General features: G+C 35.6%; 1 long non-coding RNA gene across 6 annotated transcripts in view; it reads right to left on the bottom strand.

Moving 5' to 3' along the window:
• LOC139800570 (uncharacterized) overlaps nt 1-25,451 on the bottom strand; it is a 109,765-nt gene that overhangs the window by 56,173 nt on the left and 28,141 nt on the right. For all 6 annotated transcript variants that reach the window (XR_011727805.1, XR_011727802.1, XR_011727800.1 and 3 more), the window contains one exon: nt 21,034-21,155. This is a non-coding gene — a long non-coding RNA (uncharacterized lncRNA). The remainder of the gene's footprint in view (nt 1-21,033; nt 21,156-25,451) is intronic.

The following is a 25,451-nucleotide window of genomic DNA, read 5'->3' as shown; positions in this document are numbered from 1 at the left end:
CAGACCTGCAGCTCTTTAGAGCCTGGGCTTCTGCATCCCACTTTGTAAGTCACAAGCCTCATTTTGATTAAAAATTGCTTGTTAAAGCTACTATCAGCTGAGGTAGTGATGTGAAAACGAATGATCATAGAATAGTTTGGGTTGGAAGGGACATATAAAGGTAGTCTGGTCCAGCCCTCCTGCAGTGATCAGGGACACTGTCAACCAGATCAAATTGCTTAGCTCAGACTCCTCAGATAATTTGTGAGGTCCCAAGCTCTTCAAAAGGACACCTACAGACATTTTATGAATTTACAGCTAAATAATCCTCATTAAGAAAAAAACCCCAAAAACAACACGTTAAAAAAATCCCAAATCTTTACAGAAAATAGTCTATGAGAATGTCAGCATTAGGCTACTGCTAACATTAACTTTCTTCTTCAAGGGTAATAAATCAAGTCCTTGTTCAATCTGGAAAAAAACCCAAACACTTACATTATGCACTTACTTGACAATACTTTTCCAAACACTTTTCCTTCAAAAAGATAAGCTCTGCTTATCAAGGGACAAGACTGTAAACATATTGGTGTATCTTTTTAAGCACTGTCAGTTAATTAATACATTTAAAGATTTAGTAATATTTCAAAGGAAGAGCCAGCTAAAATATTTTTGGTTCAAAAATATGTTACTTGAGAGCTTATAAGACTGTTATGTTCAAAGGATGGCAGCATTCATTGAACAACACGAATTCCCATCTATTTATAGTGATTATGAGATGCAAGGAGTCAGATGGATGTGCTTTGGTGTTCAGTATTTAACCAAAGAAAGCTTTATCTGAATTCTACATCACAGAATCATACTTATAGAATGGGTTGGGTTAGAAGGGATATTAAAGATCATCTTGTTCCAGCCTCCCCTTGCCATGGGCAGGGACACCTCCCACCAGCCCAGGTTGCTCCAAGCCCCATCCAACCTGGCCTGGAACACTTCCAGGGATGGGGCAGCCACAGCATCCATGGGTAACCAGTGTCTCACCACCTTCACAGTGAAGAATATTCTGCTGTATTAAACATAATGAACACTAAATATAGTATGTTTTTGTATAACTTTGCTAGCTCTGGTATCTCCTGGTACTGAATTAAGTCATAAAAACACAGCAAGCCTAAAAATACCACCATACACAAGTGGTTTTCACCTGCACGTGGTATCAGTTTTGGCCCCAGTGCACTTTGCACAGGAGTGCAACAAACTGAAGTCATTAAATACTGAAACTGCAGCCAGAGGTAAACCTGGTTATTCTTTCATGGCCATGTTGTTGCCATGTTCTTAGGTTAGCAGTGACTTCCAGGGATTATACAGATGTTCAAAACAAAGAAAAAGAAGAGAAAAGCAAAACAAAACCCCAAACCTTTCTGTTAATTACTTTAGAAACTCTATCAAGCATTTAGTAAGCAATAACAAATTACTGAAGGGCTTGAGATACATTAAAGCTGTAAGTAGTGGTATTTACATTCACAGACAGCTAGCAGGTTAAAAGGATATGTTTAGCTGTATTTGCAGCTGTGAACATGTGGCTTTTAACTGCCAGAATTAAGCAGACTCATAATCAGAACATAATTCTGAAGAAAAATAGTTAGAATTTTTCCTCTTCTCCTAAGGAGAAATTACTGAGAACAACTGAAACAAATGGCATAACTGTTTCTCAGGTCTTAGAAGAAAAATGTTATTTCATTAGAATCAATCAACAGTAAATATTTTAATAAATATTTTGTGTACATAAAAAGGTAAACATCACTTTCTGATGCTCACAGCTTCTTCTGGATTAGCTGCTGTAGCTCTAAAAGAAATCAGAAACATTTTCATCCTTTTGCTAACCAACACCTTCAAATGAGAAAAATTTTGGAAACATGCAACTATGTCAATAGAAACACATCTCACACCCCATTTTCTATTGCTTAAATCAATTCTGTAGAAAATATTTGGGGTGGGCCTGTTTGTTGTTTGTTTGTGGTGGGCTTTTTTTGCTTTTGTTTTGCCTTTTTTTTTTTTTCAAGTCACACTTGCTCTTCAGATTCTTTAAATATTTATTTTCAAGGTACCACTTTTTCCTTTTAGAATTATGGATATTTTAGAATTACTGATAGTTTACAGCAGAGCTATAAGCAGTTGCTCCTTTGGCAACAAGCATCAGGGATGGAGATGCTGTAATGCAGGGGAACAGGAGTAACACAAGGGGAAGTGGAAAGGACACCACCAAGAACTCCTTGTAACATAAGACCATGGACCCCTCTGGAGTTTGTGTGTCAGTATCTAAAGCAGCTGATGAGATAAACACAAAATAGATCAGTGTCAGCATTCCCTGGGTAGCCCTGAGTTTTGGGAACATACACAACAGGTTTGCTGCTGTTCTTCAGACACACCAACCTGACCTTGTAATGCCATGTTAAACAAAACATGCCCAAGGGCAGCAGGCTTCAGAGGGGCTGATGTGACCCAGCCACTTCTGTAAGGCAGATGTGCTCACACGTTTGGATAGTGACCAGAGGGCAAAGAAGCTGCAGAGAGTCAGGGAGATGGCTGTGAGGATCTCCTGAGACTTTGGGAAGTTGACATTCTGAAATCTTCCCTTGTTCAAGGAACACTGTGCTCATCAGCTTGTGCACGGCTTTGTGGTTTTATAGTGTAGCTGTTGAGCTCCACTCACTTCTGGGCCTCTAATTTATACTATTGCCTTGTCATGAAAGGAAGAAAAAAGCCCACCTGTGTATACAAAGATGCTCACGGACAAATAGAAGACAACTAGGAAATCTTTGCATTATTGAAACAAAAAAGTTAGCAGCATTATTAAAGCATGTATTGAAAAGCAAACACTCCAGCCATGTTTCTACTGCATGGACATACTGAAAATTTTGTTTGGTTTGTGGTTAAAATTTTCCAGTTTAGAGGCTACACAACTCTCAAGTGTTTCTCTTCTATGTGTTCTTAATATATTATTATTAATAATGAAAATGGTACATTTTAAAGAAAATTATCTTGAACAGTTTATTTTTAAGGATTTGTGAGCTAATTTGAAGCAGTCCCCCTCTTCCCAACAGTCCTCTATTTAATGCATAGATTACATTTTGCAGTCACTGTAGGGATCAGTAACCTCAGTGAATGTACACTTCGCTGAGAGGTTTTTTATGTGTGTGTCATTAATAAATCCATCCTGATCTGCTTTAAACTGCACAGGTTTTCCCCAAGATACCTGGTCAGCTGTGTAAATGAGCATCACATTGCAACAAACCAGCCCATGGTAACTCAGGTAATACCAGCACACAGGGAAATGCTCATCCCTAACAGGTGAAATGGTTTCTAAGCATGGATCATGGCAAAGTGAAATAACATCTATTTGATAAATCTCCTAAGTATAAAAATGAATCTTGGAAACATGGTGGGTTTTTTTTTTTCTTGCAGGGCAGAGCTGGTGCCAGCTCCAAAATGAATCCACCACTGCCCAACACTGAGCCCCCCAGTGATGCTGCTGGTGGTGGTGGTGCCCCTGCCATACCATATTTAAGAAAGAATAAAAACACCACTTTGTTTTTTCTCTCTGTCTCCTGCATACACCTACATAATTTACTCATAAAAATTCAGGGCAGAATATGGCAAATGCGCAGCCCACACCAGCTTTCAAAATTGAATCTATATTCAGTCATATCATCTAGAGGCATCTTCTGTCTCTCTCTGATGAACAAGTCACATTTGGCTGCTTTATTAGCATCCTCCACAGACATAACAGAAACTGTAAGAACAGTGGAAATTGAGTTGCCTACAGGGCTTATTTCAAAATTTTTACCAAGTTTTATCAAATAATAACAAAGCCATGTTATTTGAGAATAGTTCCTTCCTTTCTCTAGCCCCATTTTGCTGTTTTTAACCAGTGCTATTGAGCTCCATGAGATGCCTACTAAACTACTAAAGTTTGTTTCTCCCTTTCCTTCCTTCCCTCAGGATATAAAAATAAACAAAACAAACAAAGTATCTTCAGATTTCGATGTCTTTTTTTAAACAGCAATAATAAACCTTTTTGTAAAGAAGAAAATGTCCTCTCTATTGCTTTCTGTTTCCCTTATAATTTGTTTTGTGAAATGTTGCATTTTCCAGCATTTCAATGAGAAAATTAAGTTATCACTGTTGGAAAACAGGATATAAGAACTTACTGAAGTGTGATAAACCAGTTTTTCAGGATCTGTGAAATTCAAGGACATACACACATATCAGAGGAAACAGAATAGCTTCCTATCCACAAGATTTCCTGAATCTTTGAAAATAATTTTTATTATGTTTTATGTTGCTATTATATTTCTATAATACTATTCCTCTCTACGCATACATTTGTATTGTTAACTGCATGACAGTAGGAAAAAACAGATTGACTTGGAAAAAATATTTCTTAAAATTACTTCAAACTTTGTTTTCCTCATCACCTGTTCTTCATGTACTCATGAAAGACGAGTATTCCCCAAGGAAAGTGGAGGTGAGAAGCAGAGAGATACTATAAAATAAAGCGGGCTAAAATATAATTGAATGCAAAAGATTATTTTAGCTAAGCAGGTATCTTCCTGAAACAGAAATCCCAGTAAGCCCATTATGGAGCAAAGCAATCAACAGAATAAAAATTCACACATTTCTTAAAGGCTACAGAGAAAAAAAAAATCTAAAACAATTTGTAGACATCCTTGTCTATCAGCCCAGTGGGTGCAAAGGCAATGCACAGAAATTGAGGCACTGGGGGAGAGCTCCTGCTTTGGGGAATTTCCTAACAAACCTTGCCTTCTCATATAAAGCAGCTTTGAGAAAATTTGGATGAATAGCTATTTGACTCATTATTTACTGAACAGAATACTAGCAGGAAATAAACATCTATTCTTTTTCTTCTCACGAGTGTTTCCAGGCATAAAGGGTCCAAAAAAGAGAGGATGATGCAACAAACTAATAAAGCAGAGCCATATCTTTAGGAAAAGATAAATTTTACATGGAAGTTCCAAAGCTGCTGAAGTATTATCACAGGGCTAAAGTTTCACAAGATGCCACCTCCACAATTGCAGATTACAGACTAAGGCATTTTGAATATGAAGAAGGTAATTTGATTTCCTCCTTGCTCTGTAAGTCCATTTGATCTGACTTACAGGGAACCTGAATGTTTCAATACTTGAATAAGTAAATGCATATAAACTGTTGTGGCTACAGCTTATGTTGCTGCCTTTTAAAGTACTTTTCTTACTCCTCCTTTCTGTGAAATATTTCAGGAGAGACTTACAGGAACAAAACCACATCAGACTTAGTGATCAATGTCATTATAGAGTATTGGATTCCACCATTCCTATTTACATACTTGTCCATAAAAATGAAAGACTCATTGCAATTCCCTTCATCTAGAAGCACAGCTATAAAAACATACAATCTCTTTCTAATGGAAATTAGAATTACAATTAGATCTAATAAAAAAAAAAATCAAAAGCATTAGTAGAACATTTTTTTATGCCAAAGATGCTGATGTGGCAGAATCAAAGGAAAAGTTCAAAAGGACACATCAATTCTGTTGACATTCATAATGCAAAAGAGAGAAGGTGAGCTGGCCTGCCTGCATGGCCTTCTGTGGCCAGAGTTTGTCCAGACCATTTGCCCCTAAGTGTTTTCCCCACTTTTGCAAGAAGACAAACTTGCTGAAAATTAACTCTGCATCTGAAAGATACCCCCACCACCCACCCGATCTTCCATTGGTAACCAGGCAGCCTGCAGAACCATTAGCTCAGGTACATAAAGAAATGCATACATTTTATATAGGCACACATACACACCTCTCTAGCATTTCAAAATTAATTTTAACCTCAAGTTAACGCCACATCTGGGGATAGATGTTTTTTAAACACACATTAACAAAACAGTTTTCTAAGGTAATCTGCTAACAATTACGTTTTAAACTAACATGGAAAATGAGATCAAGGTGTCTCCCTGCTCATTCCAGTTCAAATATGATTTTCCTAACCTGAAGTAATTCTCACAGTTTCTGTCCCTCAGGAACATATTAACTTCTGAACTGTTGCTTAAAAATAAAATACTAGCACACTGGTCTTTCCTCTTTTCATACCTCCAGTGTTAGATTTGGTGTAATTGAATCCTACCTGTCAGACCAGATAAAAAAGACCCCATAGCCAAAGCAAGCCACATTTTAAAAGTGAATAGCTTAAAAAACACTTACCTGGTTAGAACTTTAAGGTTTCAGCACCAGGAAGCCTGCCTGAGAAAAGGAACAGTAGACACACTGGTACCACAAATAACCCAGAGCCTAAGAACAGATCTCCTAAGTGCTAGTAAAGCCTCAAAGTTCATTGCAAACACCTGTGGTGGCCATGTGACTGCAGCCCCAGCCCCTGGCAAGAAAAAAGTAAGTTCACTAGCAAAATCAGTTTAGATTAATCAAGTGCTATTCAAACTGCTAATTATTGTGATATGTACACTCAGGCAAGCAGTGCACTCAGCTGACCAGCCTGCCTTGTACAAGAGGAAAAGAAGATGGAATAAAAGCCTGAACTCTGGCGCCTTCAAAAAGAAAATTGACTGAAAAAGCCAAAACATCCTATCATGAAGACAAGATGGAAGGACATGGAAAGCTCTAATGCTGTAAATCTGCCTGAGGGTTCACTATTAGGGGTGCCTTTAGAAGCTGTCATTGACAGAAGCTTTTGAAAGATATCATTTTTAATGAGGACCTCAGAAGAAGCTGTTTTTAAAACAGGATTCTGATCAGGCCATGCTGCCTGTGATGGCACTACTGCTAATGTAAGCAGCCAATACACTTCCAAAATCACTGTCTAACCCTGGTCTATTGTCTCTTGAGGAAAATTATGAGATTGACATAACCTCCCCAAATCTATGTCTTACCATTTTATAGCTGTCCTATAGGAAAACAAAAAAAAAAAATCAAGGCCAGATAAAAAATGCAACCTTACATAGTCTCACATTCTTTTCATTCACAGGAGGCTTAACGGGTGCAGAAAAAAATCTCTTTTGCTTTATAGCACCTGGTTCCCACTTGCTAGCTGAAGGTAATTAGCCTTTAATTATCACCAGTTACATTTTCACCTGCAAATCATTGCACAGTCAGGCTTGCCCAATTAGCATATTCATCTCCCACCTGTGGGCAGTGAGGAAACACTTCTCCAGTTCTACTGAAGGATTAACCTTTAATTTACCTGTGTCCTAGGTACATTCTCAAATGAACCCACAAAATGAAAGTCATGCACATTTGTGTGCACATTCTGTGGAAAAATTAGTTGGTGTACTAGAAACTGATACTCTGGGTTTCTTACACCCTTTGACGAGGTTAACCATCAGAAAAAACTTAAAATATTCTCATAGAAATGCACATACAAGGGAAAAAAAAAACAATGCAAAACACATTGTCCCATCTTTTACCTTTTATTTCACTAGTTTAATGTTGCTAAGTGAACTGGAGGAGTTTTCTAGACATTGTTGATACATCAACAAAAATGCAAAGCATGAAGTTCTTGTGACTCTTAAAAGTTTCTGCAATACAAGTAATGATCTCAAAGGCAGGTGGGTCTGATTTGCATTACCAATAATATAGGCTTCAGCTGACCTTCCAGCAACCAATTTTCAGCTTTTACTGGGCTTCTTATAAAATTCGTTCTCTTTCTTAATCTTTGCTTCCACTGGTGTATTTTAAAGAAAATCAAATTTAGATATTAAATCAGTTAGTCTACTAAAACAGTAACTTTGTGCCAAACAAGAGTTTTCTACTTTCTGGATACTTTACTTTTTGAAAAATACTCAAAAACCTTTTTAAATATTTTTGTTTCTCCTGAACAACCATCTATCTTTATGTCCCAACATTGATTCAGATAAGACTGTTCTAAAAAATTATAAATAAAATATGCGTACATTTTTAAAATAAAATATGTTTAATATATTGGCTGTAATGGGCTCAGCACAAGGTCACCATATCATCATATTCTCATTATTTATCTTATAAATGAAAAGTTTGCTTTTAAAATATGGAGGCAAAAATAATACAAATTATAATATTGAAATAATGTAAAAAAAAAAATAATAAACTTAAAAACGTAATGATTCTGTGTTCTCTTTAATATGTAAAATGAATTTTCTTTCTATTACATGTACAAAGAATTTACCAGTCACAAATAAAGCCTTTTCTTGTGAACTGCTGTTCATGATAAAAAAAAAAAAAATTTTCAACATTTTATAAAGTTAGTTGAGTCTTTTCTTTTGATCTGCAAGCAGTATATTCTAATCTGCATTTTGCCTTTTCATAGATACAAAAAGGATGATTATATTGCTTTTCTGTGCCAAAACCTTGACACCAGGATAAACAATAGCTCAGATACTAATGCACCTTTTCATCCTGTTAGATTTCTTTTTTTGGCCAGTTTACTTCAGATACATGGAATTTCTGAAAGCTGAGACAGGTATTTAACCCAAGAGGCTTTGATTTCCTCTGAATTAAATTTCCTTTTTGGTTATAACAATTGATTCCATTCCTAACTTGAAAAACCTTCTTCATAAAATTAAATCAAAACTAATTATAAAAAATAAAATAATAAAAAAAAATCACTTTCCTGCAGGAACTTAACAAGACAGTATTTTCCATTAAAGGTAATTTAATCAAATATTTCTCAGCTATATGATCATTCCTTTCTGTCTTGCCACATACTGATAGACAAGAACATCACACCAAGACGCATGTGACTTTTTTAAAGTAGTATGGAATATGTGTAAAATTAAAATAGTTTAGAAAGATGAAATAGCTACTTACATTGGACTGGTGGAGATGTTTTTTTTCCATAGCTAATAAGCTTAAATTGACTTTATGAGAAGATCATACTTCAAAGGAGAAGTATTTCTGGGTTGAAACACTTAGACCAATGACCATAATTTTCCCCAACTAGAGATCTAGAGATGATACAAGGATGACAACATTACAGCAAAGCACTAATGCTAATAATAGGATGAGATTTCATCACGCTGCCAGATGAAGTGAGGACTGCCAAAACTGTTACCCATGTATTTTGTAGATATCATAAAATGGGAACTGAAATTTATAACAGTTTATTTCTGTGATAATGCCTGCAGAAGCACGTCAGCTGCCATACGCACATCCTGCCCTGAGCTATCATCATCAACAGAGTCATTAATAATCTTACTTAATATTCAAGAAAAACACATTGTTAGGGTATAGAATGCCAAAAGAACTCCAGTTTAATTTGGTCAGTCTCATTAACTCAAAGTAAAAAATAGATAAAAATTCAAGACCATACTGTAAATAGGAAAGAGTGTGGCAGTTTGAAGAATTTTAAAGAATTCTATAAAGCAGATATTAATTAAGCTAACATATATAGTAAAAATTAATCAAAATCCTAGGAAAGCACTTACTAAAAATCAATGAGAAAACACATCATATATTTTTTAAAAAATTGTGATTCAAATATTTAGAGGAGAGAGCTTAACTTTCTTACAGTTCTTACAGCTTTTAAAATAAATTAAGCCTGTCTTAAGGAGGTTTTAAAAGTTGTGTAAATGTGGTGCTTAGGGACAGGGTTTAGTGGTGGACTTGGCAGTGTTAACAGTTGGAATTTAAGATCTTAAAAGTCTTTTCCAACCCAAATGATTCTATGATTCTATAAGCCATATGAAAATGAGGCTGTATATCTCAAGGCTGACAGTAGTTTTTAAACATAATATAGCTATAATCCAAACCTAAATTAATACGTTTCTAGCGTAAAAAATTCTAAACATGTAGAAATCTCTCATAGTCTGCCATCTGTAAATAAATAAATAATCCACCCAATTTTTCAGTTTCATATTATTCTGTCTCATTTATTCTTCCTATCCACTCAGAATTCTAACACTGCTTTTAAGGATTTACAGACAGAAGTACGTTAGATACTGCTACCAGCCAAAAAACTGGAACAATATAATATATTTTAGGTCACATTGACATGACATAGAAAAGAAGGCTACGTCTGAAAATATGTATTTACAATATATATAATTTACTGTTACTTAAATTTGCCATACACTTTACAGGTAGCAGACTATCTTTTTATTTTTAGGAGTGTCATCGTATTTGCCATGAAGTTTCTTCAAAGAGAAGTATGAAATTGTTCTTTTTCTTACATGGATATCACAGTAAATATATCATATTCGAAGCACGTTTCCTATACCAAGACAGAGCATAATTATAATTCAGTACATTTGGCTGGAAATCAAAACAGCTACCCCCTACCAAAAGCAAAGGCACCAAAAACATTTGCTTCAACTTAAATGACTGCAAAATTTCAGCACATGAGACAATACATCAATTCCTTGACACTTCTTTCAAATTGCTTTTAACTTGCAAAACCAAAAAAGGTAATTTATCTTTTTGCTTCTTCAACAATCTCTTTTTAGTTTATTATTACTGAGGTTTCATCAGAATATTCTGCATTAAATACAATTCTTCCTCCCTAGCAAATAATCTAGAACTTTTTAAATGCAACTGTGGATGTTTCAGAGTAGAGCTAAGAAATATGAAGTTCATGCTTTCAGAGTTACATTCAGTTGCCTGATTATATTTAAAGTACATCAACTTTAATTAAAGGAAGCTTTAATTACATATATTTTAAGTAGGCACTTAGCACCTTACATTGAAAGTCCAATAAAAACTTTTGCATGTGCATTTCATCCATGATCAATCTCAGTCCCAAGTCATCAGAAAATCTCCATATGTATAACCTAGTAATGTTATGATATCCCAATAACCTTTAAAGTTGCATCTTTATAATTCAGTAAGTAATCAATCATGGGTGCCATTCATTTAAGTAGCTTTTTCTCTCTGAAAAGGAAGGTGAAAAGAAGCCCTCAAACAACAAGTAAAAAGGGCTTCATCTCTCTGGATTCTGTACAATCTACCTGTGGCACAGAAACATGAATTTCCTCTCCCTGCCCAGTTAAGAGAAAGCACATGACTGATATTTGTGGGGAAGGCATCTTTTCCTGACTGGAACATCTGAGATAAGCATCTCAGTAAAAGATACTGTACTGAGATAAGTACTCAGTAAAACCCATTATTGACAAACTCATTTTCAGCAAAGCCTGAGCAGTTTAACAGGCACTGAACACGTGCATCTTGGATGCTACCTACAACCTCTGCTAAACATGTGAAGCAACAAAACATTATTTTCCATGTTTGGCACGTCTATGATTTAGTGGAATTATTACATAAAGAACAAATGATAAAATGCTCTGCAGCATGTAAAAGATGACAAATATTTCTAAACCCATCAAATAATCCAGACCATGTTCAGCAACCTTTGTGAAGTTAATATGCTCCCCTGATGTTACGCTTCTTCCTCCAAACACAAAGTTCATGCATACATTAAGGTTCTTTTCCAGGAAAAGCCAACTACAACAGCCAATGGCAAAGTATTTTACCATCATTTCTCTTAAATGCTACAGAAAGATAAAGAAGCATTTTATTCTGAGCTGCTAATGCTGCATCAAGGCACACAATTGCATTCTTAGCCCAGTGAACGCTACCCAACTGTAATTAAAAAAAGCTGCTAGTTATTAAATTAAGGATTCTGATTTATTGAATTTTTGTTGTTGTTGGTGGTGTTAATGGTGGTGGCTTCCCTTCTGGATATTTTATATATTATACATGCTACTATTTGAGGATTAACCAGTAATAAAATTGGTGTCGATTAAGCGTAGTCTGCATTAAATTTTAAAGTACTATTTCCTTTTACTTTGGCAAACCAGTAATGAGGGGTATATTGTGGATTCCATTTGAGACTTAATAGGATCATTTAACTTGGAAAGCCTGGCATAACTGAATAAAAAATTGGTTTATTGTCATTGTAAAGAATGAAAAAAGAAAGAAATTTAATGAAAAAGATAACTAGCTGAATGTCTTTTCCCTTAAGCCCACAGCTTTGCCTTTTACCTTCTCGGCCATTTTCTCTTTGGAAGGCAGTGTCCATCTGTGTCATTCATAGTGCTGGCTGCTTAAAAATGAAGGTTCCACAGCAATCCCAAAGTTCCACTGCCCGTGCCTTTGGAGAATGTTCTTTACAATTTTAGAAACTGATATAATTTACCTCTAATATATTCCCTACTCCTGTCCTACTCATTCCCAGTTTTCTTTATATTAAATAACTGAACTAAGTAATTTCTGTAGGTCATGTTACCTGGAGCTCTGATCTTTTTTTGTTCTTATCCTTGGGACTTCCTCCAATTAGCCTACATTGTACACTTATTTTGAGGCCTGAAAGGATAACGAATCTGACATCCTTTACATTCTTGCCTGTGTATGGAGAGAAATATCTCATATTTTACTTAAATGTTTCTTCCAGAAGGACATACGGCCTTGAATTAAAAATGGGAAGAAGCAAGGTGACATTTTCCCTTAAATTTTTTATGAACTTAATTTCCAAAAATGCCCCTTTAATTTTCCATCTGAGAGTGTGTAGGAACCCTTAGGTGCTATGCAAACCAGTGCTACTCCTTTTAATCCTCAAACTCTGTCTGACCAGTAGGTCGTATTCCTTCCATTAGTCCCACAAAATGGCAGAGAAAGAGTCCTATCAGAGGGCAGGTCCTGCATTTCTCACTCCCTTTGTTTTTTGTATCATCTTCCAGCCACAGCCTTTGTTGTGTTTGTCTCTGGCAGATTAAAGAATTTAGAACCTTTCAGTGTCTTTGTCTAATACCATATTTATACATTATAATAAAGTAGCTTCTCAACTTCCTTCAAAAGAGTATGCAATTAGCCTGTTGAATTATGAGAGACTGGACCTTTTCTAACTTTTCTCCTTTTTCCTCTCCTCCCTATAAAGCTTGCCACTTAGGTTCCAATGCAGAATAAAAGTGAACACTACAATACCTCAGCAAAGGGGAATTTCTTGGTGTTCTTCATGGTGCTGTGAAATGACAGGAACTTAGGAAGGGGAAAGCAAAGAGAAGAGCTAACAGTCCTGTAAAATAATTTTGCCTCAGAACTGCATCACAATTATCCATTTATCATCTAAACAGATTGAAGTCTTAGCTTGAGCAGAGATCTTGCTTTCACTTTCATATAAGTAACCACAGTGACCAATATAAACTGTAAAGGACTCCAGAATGCCTTCTGTAGAACTTATCAATAGTAAATCTCATAAGCTAGATCCTTATTTCTGTATTTAAAAAAACCAACCAAACAACAGAAGTTATTATGTAAAAATTAGTTCCATAATTACATAAATAATCAGACTTCTGTGTTGCTATCTTATATGAAAAGGGTTTCTTTGCCAATGAATTCAGTTTATATTTATATGCGTGTTTTCTAACTAGGTGGAATTAATAAAACTTATATAGCAGCAGTAGATTTTTAAAAAATGACTGAAGACTCTGCTTTGCTTATACAATGCTACTGATTTAACTATGGAGGGCTGAGTACTGCATAAAAATAGATGGTATGGAAGTTTTGCAGAGAACAAGAAGAAATAAAAAATGTATAAGAATAAAGCTTGAGAAGAGTAAAAGCATGCCAAACATAGAAGTTTCTTTACAATTTTGGACATATTCCCTAAAGTAAATCTTTAAAAAGCCAGTCTAACTTTTGCTGCTGCATTGAAAATAATAGAAAAGGAAGGACAAAACTGAACCAGCTCATGATTACTTGAAGTGCAGGCAGGCTTTCACTGGCAGTTCCCTGTCACTGGGACAGGATGTAAATACACTCCTGATCAAAGTCTTCTCTTTGTTCTTCTGTTAAACATTAGGAACTTCAGACATTAGTGGGTGACTAAAACTTGATACAGTAGACTGTAATCCAAGAAGCAGAAACAGAAAAGATGAAGACACACACTACCACAGCCCCTGACCAGAACCACTGCATCCAGCTCATGCCCCAACATTACACCTAAACTGACTGAAATATCTATAAAGTTCAAAAGAATTGCTGAGTGCAGCAGAAGACCACCAATAAAAAATGGTAAATAGTATCATCAGAGTATAATAATGTAGTTGTATACTAGATACATGCAAAACTGCATCAGCTTTACACATGAGAAATACTTATGTAGCTCAGAGTAAGGTTTAAGGACTATTGTTGAGAAGTTTCTGGAAAGAAGTTACATGGGTACAAGAGAAATTGGCAGTATACATCCATCATTTAAAACAGGAAAATACAACTATTGTAACTGTATTAAAATTTAATAACTAACTTTTTTCCTAAAACTCTGTCTGTTCATTTTTGAAGGGGAAAACTTCTGTTGGGAAGGGATCAAACAGGAAATAAAGGTGTGATGTTTGGGGCCTCTAGAGAAATGCTACTGACCTCACTGAGAAAACATCTCTATTTTTGTACACAAGAGTAGAGAAATGTAGACTGAAGTCAATAAGAGTTCACATCTTAACAGAGAAGTTAAGAGGCAGAAGCCAAGTCTACTTCTGTCCTTGTCCTCAGCTCCAGCTGAGAATCAGATTCCTTCAGAAGAACCATGCTGCTGGACTGAATTATCCTGTCTGTACCAAACCTATTCAGCCTATATGAACTTTAATTTATATCCACATTAAAACCTCAGTTTTGCCTCCTAATACTGTTCTCAGAAACATGAGTTAAGGTGACCTCAACTTTATTTAACTGGGCACAAAGTTGCATAGGAAAGCATGCATGACAGTTGAAGATGAAGTTCATGTGCTGTTCTACAACTCAACTTAAATGTTTTTCCCACTTTCCTATTTCTCCTGGACATAAATATTTAGTCTCATAATAGGACCTGAGCCATCAACAACAGCATGAGGCAAAAGAATTCCTGTTCTCTCTCTGTGCTCTTACACAAAATTGCAGTACATGACAATATCACAAACTTGCTATCCCAGATTGAACTCTTTTATCATTATTCCTTTTCTTGTTTTCTATATAGATTACACTATTTTCCTGATAACTATATATCAAGAGGATATATGGACTTCAGACTTCTGCTAATTAAATCTATTTATGACATCAGCACAGGAGAGCTGACACAGCAACTGTAAGCAAATATCAGATTTACAGCCACTCAATTCTGCAAACCAGAGAGATGAATAATAAGGGATGCATTTACTGCTCAATAATTACAATAAACTATAATTGGTCATTTGGGGAGAAAAATCAGAAAGGGGAAAAGTAATTTGAATTTGAATAATGTTCAAGTAATACACTCGTAAAACTTGACCAAGCATGAAGGTGCATTTTTATTACATGTTGAGCCATCCACCTTTCTATGTCCCTACAGTGAAAATAACTTGGAACACTAAAAAGTTGTATTATGGAACATTAGTTTTGATACCAATATCAGGGAAAAAAAAGGAGAAATAAGCAATCAGAAACTTTTTCATGGAGAGATTGAAATGAAGAGGTAATCACATCTTATCACTTTGAATAATATTTTCCTAATTATGACACACAAGGTTTTAAAAAAAATCAGTGTCTACATAAGCAGCAGCTACACAAGTAGCTGTGCCCTGTCAGAAATGACAATATTAGATGCATGTAATTGGCTGAATATAGAAGTGTGGGTTGGAGTGAAAACTTGTGCTCTGATCGACACCAGCTCAGGTCAGCCTTGGCTTTGTCCATCCAAATCATTAAAATCTTCAGGGATGGAGATACCACCACTTCCCTGGGTCATCCCCTTCTGTGCTGCACTGTTCCCCAGGACAACAGATCAGAAAACAGAAAAGGAAAGAACAGAAAAGAATTTTGTTGCTGCCTCTTCTTTTAGAGGTGTAACTTTCTCCTATGAGATGCTACTCAAATTCTTGATGTGCTTCCTGAACTGAGCCCCAGCATTTCAGGTCTGAGTTAAGCAGCAATGCTGAGTAGAAAAAGAAAATTATTTTTTATGATCTCCTGATCATGAATCTCTGAACTGTAGGTAGCTCAGCTTGCCTAAAGTGAGAACTTAATATTAGCTTCTATCTAATGTAGTATCCATTCCACAGATCCTTTTCAGCAATTTGCTACTCAGGCAGTTTGGTCCCAGCCTGGAGGGGTGCATGAGGTTGTGCCACTTGTAGGGAAATAAAAAAAATCCTTGAGTGCACCAATTAATAAACAAAAAAAAAAAAAAAACAAAAAAAAAACCACCAGTGCATAAAATTTCATGATAAAACTACAAATACACACTACTAAATCTTTGTGTAGAGTGTAGCACTAAAATAACAATCTTTTTCTTTTAGAGTTCATACCATACATCCAAAGACAATGTATTTAGGAGTGAGAAAAAGATGCTCTCATGGCACAAGTTTTGAATATGGTTTCTTCCCCTTTCTAAACCAACAAACCTCCATATTCATGTCCAGTGAGCTCTGATTCAGACCTTAACAACATCATGAACTATTGGAACAAGAAAAACTCTGGTAAAGTACCACTGAAGCCAGGCAGAAGCCAGTGTAAAGCACAATTATTCTGCCATATTCCCAGGGTTTCTGCAAGACATTCTGTAGCAGTTGTATTTCTGAACAAAGTGCTCCATGTAGTAATCTGCAATGCTATGTGTAATCTGCAATTGAAAATGGCAATGATTAAATTAACTATGAGTACAACCAATGCATTTTTCCCAGAATAAGCTTAAAATCTTGGTTTCAGGATCTATTTGGTCATCTAAAAGAATAAATACGTTGATTTATCTGGAGCAGGATATTGTAAATTAGGATAATAATCTGGCAAAGATGTCTCAATCACGGAGCAGCTAAACATGACCTTCAGCTAGCTTTTAGCTTCATCAAAAGGTCAGCTACTGTGGTGTCTTAGATGGAGAAAGAATTGAAACAAAAAGCTATGACTGAAGCATTTTTACAGGGGAATGACTACATGAGTTTAAACAAAATGTGCTGATACTATGAAAGTTACTGTTTGAGTAAGATATATGAATTATTACAAACCTAAATACCTATAGAAGATAGAGGAATAAAGAAAAATACTTGAAGTTTTGTCTAAGCATACATCTACAATGGAGAAAATACTGTAAAGATCAAAGTGTGCAATACTGTGTAGTGAAACCTTTCATGGGCAATGTAATATTAGGCAAGTAATAAAAATGCTAGCAGGGGTTGGTGTTATTATTTCCTCTAGCTCTGTGATGACAGATATGTTTGGGTAAAGTGTTCAGATTCTTTTAATGATACTAGGTATCAGGAGATGAGAACAAAGCAGGCAAAGTACATGGCATCACTGAATAAGTTTCTACCTTGCCTGCTCCTGTGAAGGCAGATAACCAGGACTCACTGGGAGATGGATGATAATATGACACAGAAGTTCTTGTGCTGAGACTGCAAGCCTTACCTCATCAGCAAGTAAGGATTTGATATTAGCAACAAGGAAACACATAGAAAGACAAACAGAATTAAATGAACAGGCATGAGAGATTTTTCAAAGGCTTCTGTAATAGGAAAAAATACATATATGGTGTCAGACAAAAAGCCTCCTGTATCAAAAGCAGAGTTATGGACTATTTCTCAAGTGTGCTCCCTAGCTGTGTAATCAAATGGATAAGAATGGAAAACTGCTTAGCAGAAATCATCAGAAAAGAAAGTATTGATTTATCTCTTTAGTGGCTTAAGGAAACTTCAAAACTGATAGCAAACTGTTAGCTATTGCAAGAGTTAAACTATCAGTAAAATGAGAGACCACCAGGGTGACAAATGTCAGCCTTAAATAAACCATAACCCATACAACATAAAGATATCAAATTAGAAGATTAAAAAACCATTTTAAATATTTGACAAAAAATAAGGAAAAGGTCTACTGGTCTCATGGCAACCACTGCGTTGATTTTTATGCACTCAAGTGACAAATACCAAAGACCCACTTCAGATTCTTCTAAGTCTGTTTTAGTATTTGATGCCTCATCTTCACAGAAACATATTTTTAAATTAATCTCTGAAGGGTATGACTGGTTCCATTTACTGTGCTTTGGAAGTTACCTGTCTTCAGTTTGTTATGACCACTCCCATGACAAATCCTCTATCCACCATTTGACATTTAGAGCAGCAGAAAACAATATAGCTCAGTGGATCACCCACCTGGGACCTACAGCTTTCCTAGCAAGAAGGGAACACCAAGGGAAGTGACTCTTCTCTACTCAAAATGCTGCATAAAATAGATGGCTGTTCCTCAGCACTTAGAAAAAATACATGTGAATGGATGTTGCAAGAAAAACATAGGTTGTTCAGAATTTATTCAGAATACGTAATGGAGAAAAAAATAACAGGTTAGAAGCAAGGGAGAATACATCTGCCTTTGCCTGCTAACATTTCTGACTTTCTATCAATAGCTGTACAAAACAATTCCTAAAAAAGATTTACTTTGGTTTTGCTATCTAAAAACGTATTCACCTTTGAATCATAGAAACTCCAATAGACCTCAGAGAAAGTCTATTTCATCACAAGTAATGAAAAGATGAAAATTAAATCTAAATAAACAGGATTGCCAGAGAGATTCCAGATGACCAGAAGATCCAAGTGATCCATATTCTACATTTGTAAATAAAATATGAAAAGAAGAAAAAGAAAAGGTCTGTATTGACACAAAGTTTTTGGTTTTGGCAATTGCATTATAGTCACTCCTTTTTAACCCCCATGGTGTATTTGTGGGATTCTTTTTTGTTTTTCCTTCTCTTTGTCTTTTATCCATATGATATGGGAAAAAAAACACATGTGGCTGTAAGTCTTACTTCCACTCTTTAAATCTGCTGGAGGCTCAAGTCCCACTCAGGTAGGACAAATTCAAACTTTCTGTAAACTGGGGTCTTCGAGAGAGGCTTCAGAATTTTGTTCTGTTCAAATCAAGAAATCCAATTAAATCAAGAAAATCCAGCAACTTCCTCACCATATTAATTCTTAGACAAAAAATGCTATGAAAACTATTTCACATGTGGATTATCTGCTTTATAAAAATAAAATTGGTTTGATTTGCAGATGAAAATAAATGGAAAGCAAGCAGATTGTAAATCTAGATCTTGACAGGCTATGAGAATGGATGGATGCATAGTAATTAATGATTCATTGTGTATTTCTCTACTTTAGAAAATGTTAAGCTGGTAATTATGGGGCAGACTGACACTTTGTTTATGTCAAACAGTGTTGCTGAGAGAACCATGGAAAAGCAATACATTATCCTGTTACAGGCATTTATTACTTTTGTAATTGTTATTGTTACTGCATTTAAGTCTGGCAGAATAAAGAAAGGCAGAAGATTTTGGGAGATCTTTAATGAATGTTGGAGCACAGAAGGCATTGCTGAACAGTTTCTAGGGATTAACCTAAAAACTTTCCTTGTGAATTTCCAAATGCTTTATGAAATCATATGGGTCAAAACCATCACGAGATTCCTGCTTGCTCTAGTTTGATGTCAGCCTTTCAGTCCAGTTCATAAACAAAAAGTAGGAAGCCATAAAGTAAAAAAAATAATGAAACTTGGTGAATCCTTAAAAAGTCGGATATAAGTTTGATTTTTAGACTCAATGCAAAATGTAGCTTTAATTGTTTTGTGGTTTTTTATTATTATTGAAATCCCTTAACTTATAGCACCATTAGATCTGCATGATTCAAGACAGCTGAGATTCTTCACCAGTGACCATCATCATCAGGTTACTCAAGGGCTGGTCATTCTGTAGTGGAAACTTCTAGCTCCAAGTGAAAAGGTGTGAATTTAGGTCAATACTTTGGTACAGAAAGAGTAAAACCATAAAGATAGCAGATCTCTCCTCTCCATGTTATGTCATAAAACCATTGTCTGTTTTCAAAAAAAGTATGCTCTTGAGAAACAGCATGACTTGGAAAACAAGATAGTTAAACACACGTGTACCTGCAGTATAACTTACTAGATGATGAAGAAAGAGAAACTCTTAATAAAAAAGTACTAAAATACTAGCTGGTCCTATCTTTAAGAAAATCTTTGGTTTGAACAGCAGACATTTGTTACTGACACCACTGGAAAACTAAATTCTTTTACCCCTCCTATCTTCTGCTTCAGTAGGGTGAAAGAAACTTGAAAAAAAATGAGGTGCTATGGAGGAAAACCCAGAGTTGTCTGTAAAGTATTTTCTTTCCTTCATGGGTACAGTGCTTTGGATTACAAAGCATAGTTCAAGATTCTAAGAACTATTCTCATTGAAATTATGATTATTAACACCAAACTAATCACTTCCCTTGCAAATACCCCGACCTTCTCAGGGAGACTTTCTAAAACTGTCAGCTATCTACAGCATGGGTTTGAGAGGCAAGTCCTGGAAAAGACTGGGATCACAAGGGGAACTTGAGGAATTTAACACTGATTATTGCAAAGCCTGAGCTTTAGGTGCTTTTTCATCAGTTGAAATATGACACACTGGTCACCCTGTTACAAAGCACCAGAGAAACTTTGGACACCTTTTAGATGGAAAAGGTTATTTCCCATCCTGAAGCTGCAATAACATGAGGCTGTGCCCACACTGAAAAGTCCATTGAAGTTTCAGTCTAACTTATTATACTAAATTATTTAACTTCAAGATCTGTCTTACAGACCACCATACACATATGTAAGTGATGCACATAAGCAACTACTCAGTCCTAACCAGAGATATGTCCTAAGTATGAATTCACAGGGGGCAACACATTAAGCTCTGTTAACAGGTAGTGCATCAAATATTCTCACTCATCTATTATATTAAAAATGTCATATGTATTTGCTATTATGTGGTATTTAGCAATTATGGTATGGTTTAAAATAATCTTAAAAGTCCAAAGTATTACTGGCAGTTTTGAGAATAAACAGTTTCCAAAGAAATGTACAAGAAGTTTTGTTTATAAATATGAAGAATATTTGGAACTACAGGTGGCAGGTTTTTTCAGTGTAGTTTCAAGATCAAATGCAAAAGGGCCAGATAGCCTATTTCCTTTCAACTTACATTAAAAGCCTAGACAACTTTTTCATCCATGTTCAGAGAAACAAATGCCATCATATCATCTCTCACAAGAGGTCAATACCTTTGCAGAACTGATTACTGAAGCTGGAAGACATCTGCTTATCCTCCCATGCCTCACCATCAGCAGCAGCTTCTCAACATCTGTTTTGCTCTTATTCCTTTCATTTCTTCTCATTTCTTTGCCTGTTTTAAATACCCAGGGAAATGGTGCTTTAAGTACAACCATCTGCTACTTAGCCATTAAAAATAAATACAAATAAATATTAAAGTCTTGCTAAAAATCCACTGATTTTAAGACTACAATTTTGGAAAAGAAATCCTTTAAGAGTGGAATGAGTAAAAAGTCACTAAGCCCTTAAACATTTTAACCATACACATTTAAAATCTTTACCCTTCAAAGTTAAAATTAAGCACCTGATTAAGGTCTCTATCCATAGAGTCATACAAATCTTTAAATCTTGTTGCTTATAACTAAGTGTCCAAATGTTTAATGCTTAACTACCTCAACTTTTGTCGCTTTATTTTTAGGCTGACTCCAGATCTCATTCTGTCTTTTCTATCTGAATAAAAAGAAAGCTGTCAGATGGCTGAGAAAGGTAGTTATAGGCTGTCAAGTCACTTAATTTTCTCTCAGAAAAAATGAAATAGATCAATCTTTCCAGTACAAAACATATTTCCCAGACTGAATCATTTATGTAGCTCTTTTCATCTGAAAATCTCTATTGCTTCATGATGTACAGACAGAAGTAGAATAGAATTTTCTACCAATTATATCTCAGGTATATTTTCAGATATATTTTCATTTCCTGCCACCATTTATACAGTATTTTTGCTGTAATATTCTTCCTCACAAATCACATGCTGCATTGAAAATACACACTTTGTTAGGTATCTATTCTTAATTTTAAACTCTCTTAATCACGAGTCTCAATCAAAATTAAAATATTCCACCCCATAAGATCTAGGTTTGACAGTTTTCTATATTTTCTGACACTTATTTATACCATGATTTCCCTTCTCTTATTTCATTGCTTCTCTTGTTTCCTCTCTTAGTAGGTATGTTGTCCTCTAAACAAACAGCAGTGGAATGATGATGCGTGGGGAAAATAAAGGCCTATTTAACAATCCATCCTTTTTGAAAAATTATTGATTTTATTGATGAAAAGTGTCTATATTTTGTCACACAATTTTGTATAAAAGTGTTCCCAATTTTTAACTATGACCCGACAGATAATAATTTATGCAAATTATTATGGCAAATAATTTCTCAGTACTCAGAACATATATTTTACCTCAGTCTTGAAAAAGTTACGTACTACATGTGACTGACCTCCCAGTGAGGAGAGATGAATCTAGATTTGCACTTTCCCAGGACTGGAATCTTTATTGCATGTAACTTTTTCTATGATTTAACAATCACTGTGAATAATTTGGTTGATCAGTAATTTGTCTCTTCATGTGGAAAGAATTTCTGCAAGTGTATTTATCCAGTCTATACATAAAGTTAACTACTATGCACAATTCTATATTAGCTTTACATAGTTATTGCATTATTAAAATGTATTTGTCAGTAAGATCTTGCAGCTATAATGCAATAGCTCATTCTGTATTTCTCATTTTTGGAAACACAACCATGTCTTAAAAATTTTAGAGCCATTTCCAATATATTTTTCAATTTTCAATGAGAGATTTAAATAAAGAATTAACAGAAAGTAATGCATATAACTTCAAAGTACCTCATGAATTTTACCAATATTACTTCAAAACATAGTGCAGAAAAACATATTGGAAAAATGTGTTTATTGATAAAGTGCTGACATTAAATAATTTTTCAGCTTTCTCCTCAGATAATGGTAATGGTCAGTTACTTAATGGTTCACCCAGTATAACCCTGACCTTTTTGGTGCCCTGGTAGGAGTGATGTTATTTTTCTTACATGTAACCTCATCTGGCTTGCGTTACATTTAAGTCATGTAGAGAGTCCAACATAGTTTAACAATGCACTTCTATGCAATATTTAAAGACAAATTAAGAAGATATTATCAGAATGCAAGTAAATATTCACTAAAGGAAAAGGAAGTTATTACTATAAATCATAAATAGTGCAGCCTTTTATTTGGAAACTAAGAATTGTCACTATGTAACTAATTGTTTTTCTCCATCCTTTTATTTCCAGACATTTTTACATTGCACTGAATTATCAGCCAGTAGGAACTAGGACTGTTTTGCTGTGTGTAGCTTTTATGTGTTGGCAGTCTATTTTTTACAGCTTCTTAAACAGATGGTTTTATATCAGTACAGCTTAACAAGATACAGAGCAAATAGAAATAAAACCTTCACTAGCAATATTGCTTTTCATTGCCCAGTTGCTGCCAACTAAGATATATAGGACCTATCTCTCATTAAAAAGTCAACAAAAAAGGCAGTTTGACAATTCCTATGCGTCTGCTATCAATTTACAAGACTACAAATTCTGGAGGCATTTTGAGAACTGTGTAGTTATGAATTCCAGTGATGAACCATTCCTGTAGGAATTAATATGAAAGTGACAACTGGCAAGATCTCCTGCCAGATTTGACTTACACTGTTCTGTGAGTGCCAAAGGGAATCATAGCTCGTGATCTTACAGACTCCCATTTTCATTTTTAGGCTATTAGAGCAGATTGCAGAGGACTCGTGCTTTCTGTGACGTGATAGGTACCAGTAATGACTGACAACTGTGTCTCTAGTCAGAATTCCAGAAGCTGTGATTTTATATAGTTCTCAATATTAGAAAATAAACTTTGCAAATGACTCCCAAGCTTTTATTTTGTATGGTTAGTTTCCTCAACAAATAATTTTGGTTAGTACTTAAAATCACAGAATCACAGAACTGTCACAGTTGGAGAAGACCACTAAGATCACCACATCCAACTGTCAACATTTCCCTCCACCCCCAAATGAAATATATATTTATCAGTATCTGTATCATCTGCTAAAGCATGTCCTGAAGTGCTTCATCTACACAGCTTTTAAATACTTCCAGGGATGGTGACTCCACAACCTCCCTTGGGCAGCCTGTTCCAGAACCTCCTAATACCTGATCTACACTTCAGGCCATTTCCTCTGGTCCTGTCATTATTTACTCGAGAGAAGAGGCAGCACCCCCCTCCCTACAACCTCCTTTCAGGGAGCTGTAACAGAGCAGTAAGCTCTCCCCTCAGCCTCCTCTTCTCCACACTAAACCAATTCCCTCAGCCTTTCCTCACAGGACTTCTTCTCCAGACCCTTCACCACCTTGGTTGCCCTTCTCTGAACTCACTCCAGCCCCTCAATGTCCTTTTTGTAGAGAGGGGCCCAGAACTGAACACAGAACTTGAGGTGTGGCCTCACCACTGCTGAGCACAGGGGCACCATCACTGCCCTTCTCCTGCTGGCCACACCATTGCTGATACAAGCCAGGATGCTGTTGGCCTTCTTGGCCACCTGGACACACTGCTGGCTCTACCAGCATCCCCCAGGTCCTTTTCTGCCTGGCAGCTTTCCAGCCACTCCTCCCCAAGCCTGTAGCACTGCATGGTGCTGTTGTGACCAAAGTACAGGACCAAAATGCATCCAAACCCATGCATTGCACTTTCCAGATTAGTGTAATGCATCACATCACACCTTCTTCTTGTACTGAGACAGAATCAATTCACGGTTCCTAGAAGAGTAATAGATGCTTTGCCTAACTTTGCAGGTCCTGACGATAAGGATTTAGCAACCCTTTTGAAAAGCTACCTGTTTTTTATCTTTATGTCATATCCCCAAGATAACAGAAGGATAATTCAGAAGAAAAAATAAAATCTGGAAATATATTAGAGTGCAGTACAGTTACTTAGTAAAAATCCTTAAGCATCAACGGGAGAAATATATTTACAAATATATCTACACATGATTATAAAATAACAAACAGTATTGAGATAAAGGAGTGGATGCTTCAATTCTGTGGTTTCATTAAATTGTAACTCATGTTAAAGAAGGTGTGCTGTCAGATTCTATGTGACCTAAAACACATATTGACTAACAAATGCAGTAACATGCATTTACATGCAGTGGTGGGACAGCATGATGAACGTATGAATCATAGCAGAGTTCATACTTACAATTCACGTGAAGAATTCCTTTTAACTGATCAACTGATAAAGACTCTTCCTCTATAAAAAGACTCAAAATTGAACATAAAGTTTCCAAATCACACCTCACATCTCTTTGAAGATCACCTTGAAATTCTTTGGGACTTCACAAAATATTTCCCAAGTTCTAAACATAGCTGCCAGTCAACAATTACATACTTGTATTTGACACAGATATAACTCAAAAAAATCCTCATAAATCTCCATGGAGTTACTCTAGATTTACACTAGCATTCCTGAGATACATAGAAGTTTGCATCTTTTCCTAAGTTTTTTAAAAAAAATAGGGAGCAGAACTTAAAACATCAAAGACTCAATTCACAGC

This window comes from Heliangelus exortis, chromosome 10, assembly GCF_036169615.1.
Source record: "Heliangelus exortis chromosome 10, bHelExo1.hap1, whole genome shotgun sequence".
NCBI lineage: Eukaryota > Metazoa > Chordata > Aves > Apodiformes > Trochilidae > Heliangelus > Heliangelus exortis.
Note: the sequence above shows the minus strand (reverse complement) of the source record. Positions and strands in the feature narration are given on the sequence as shown.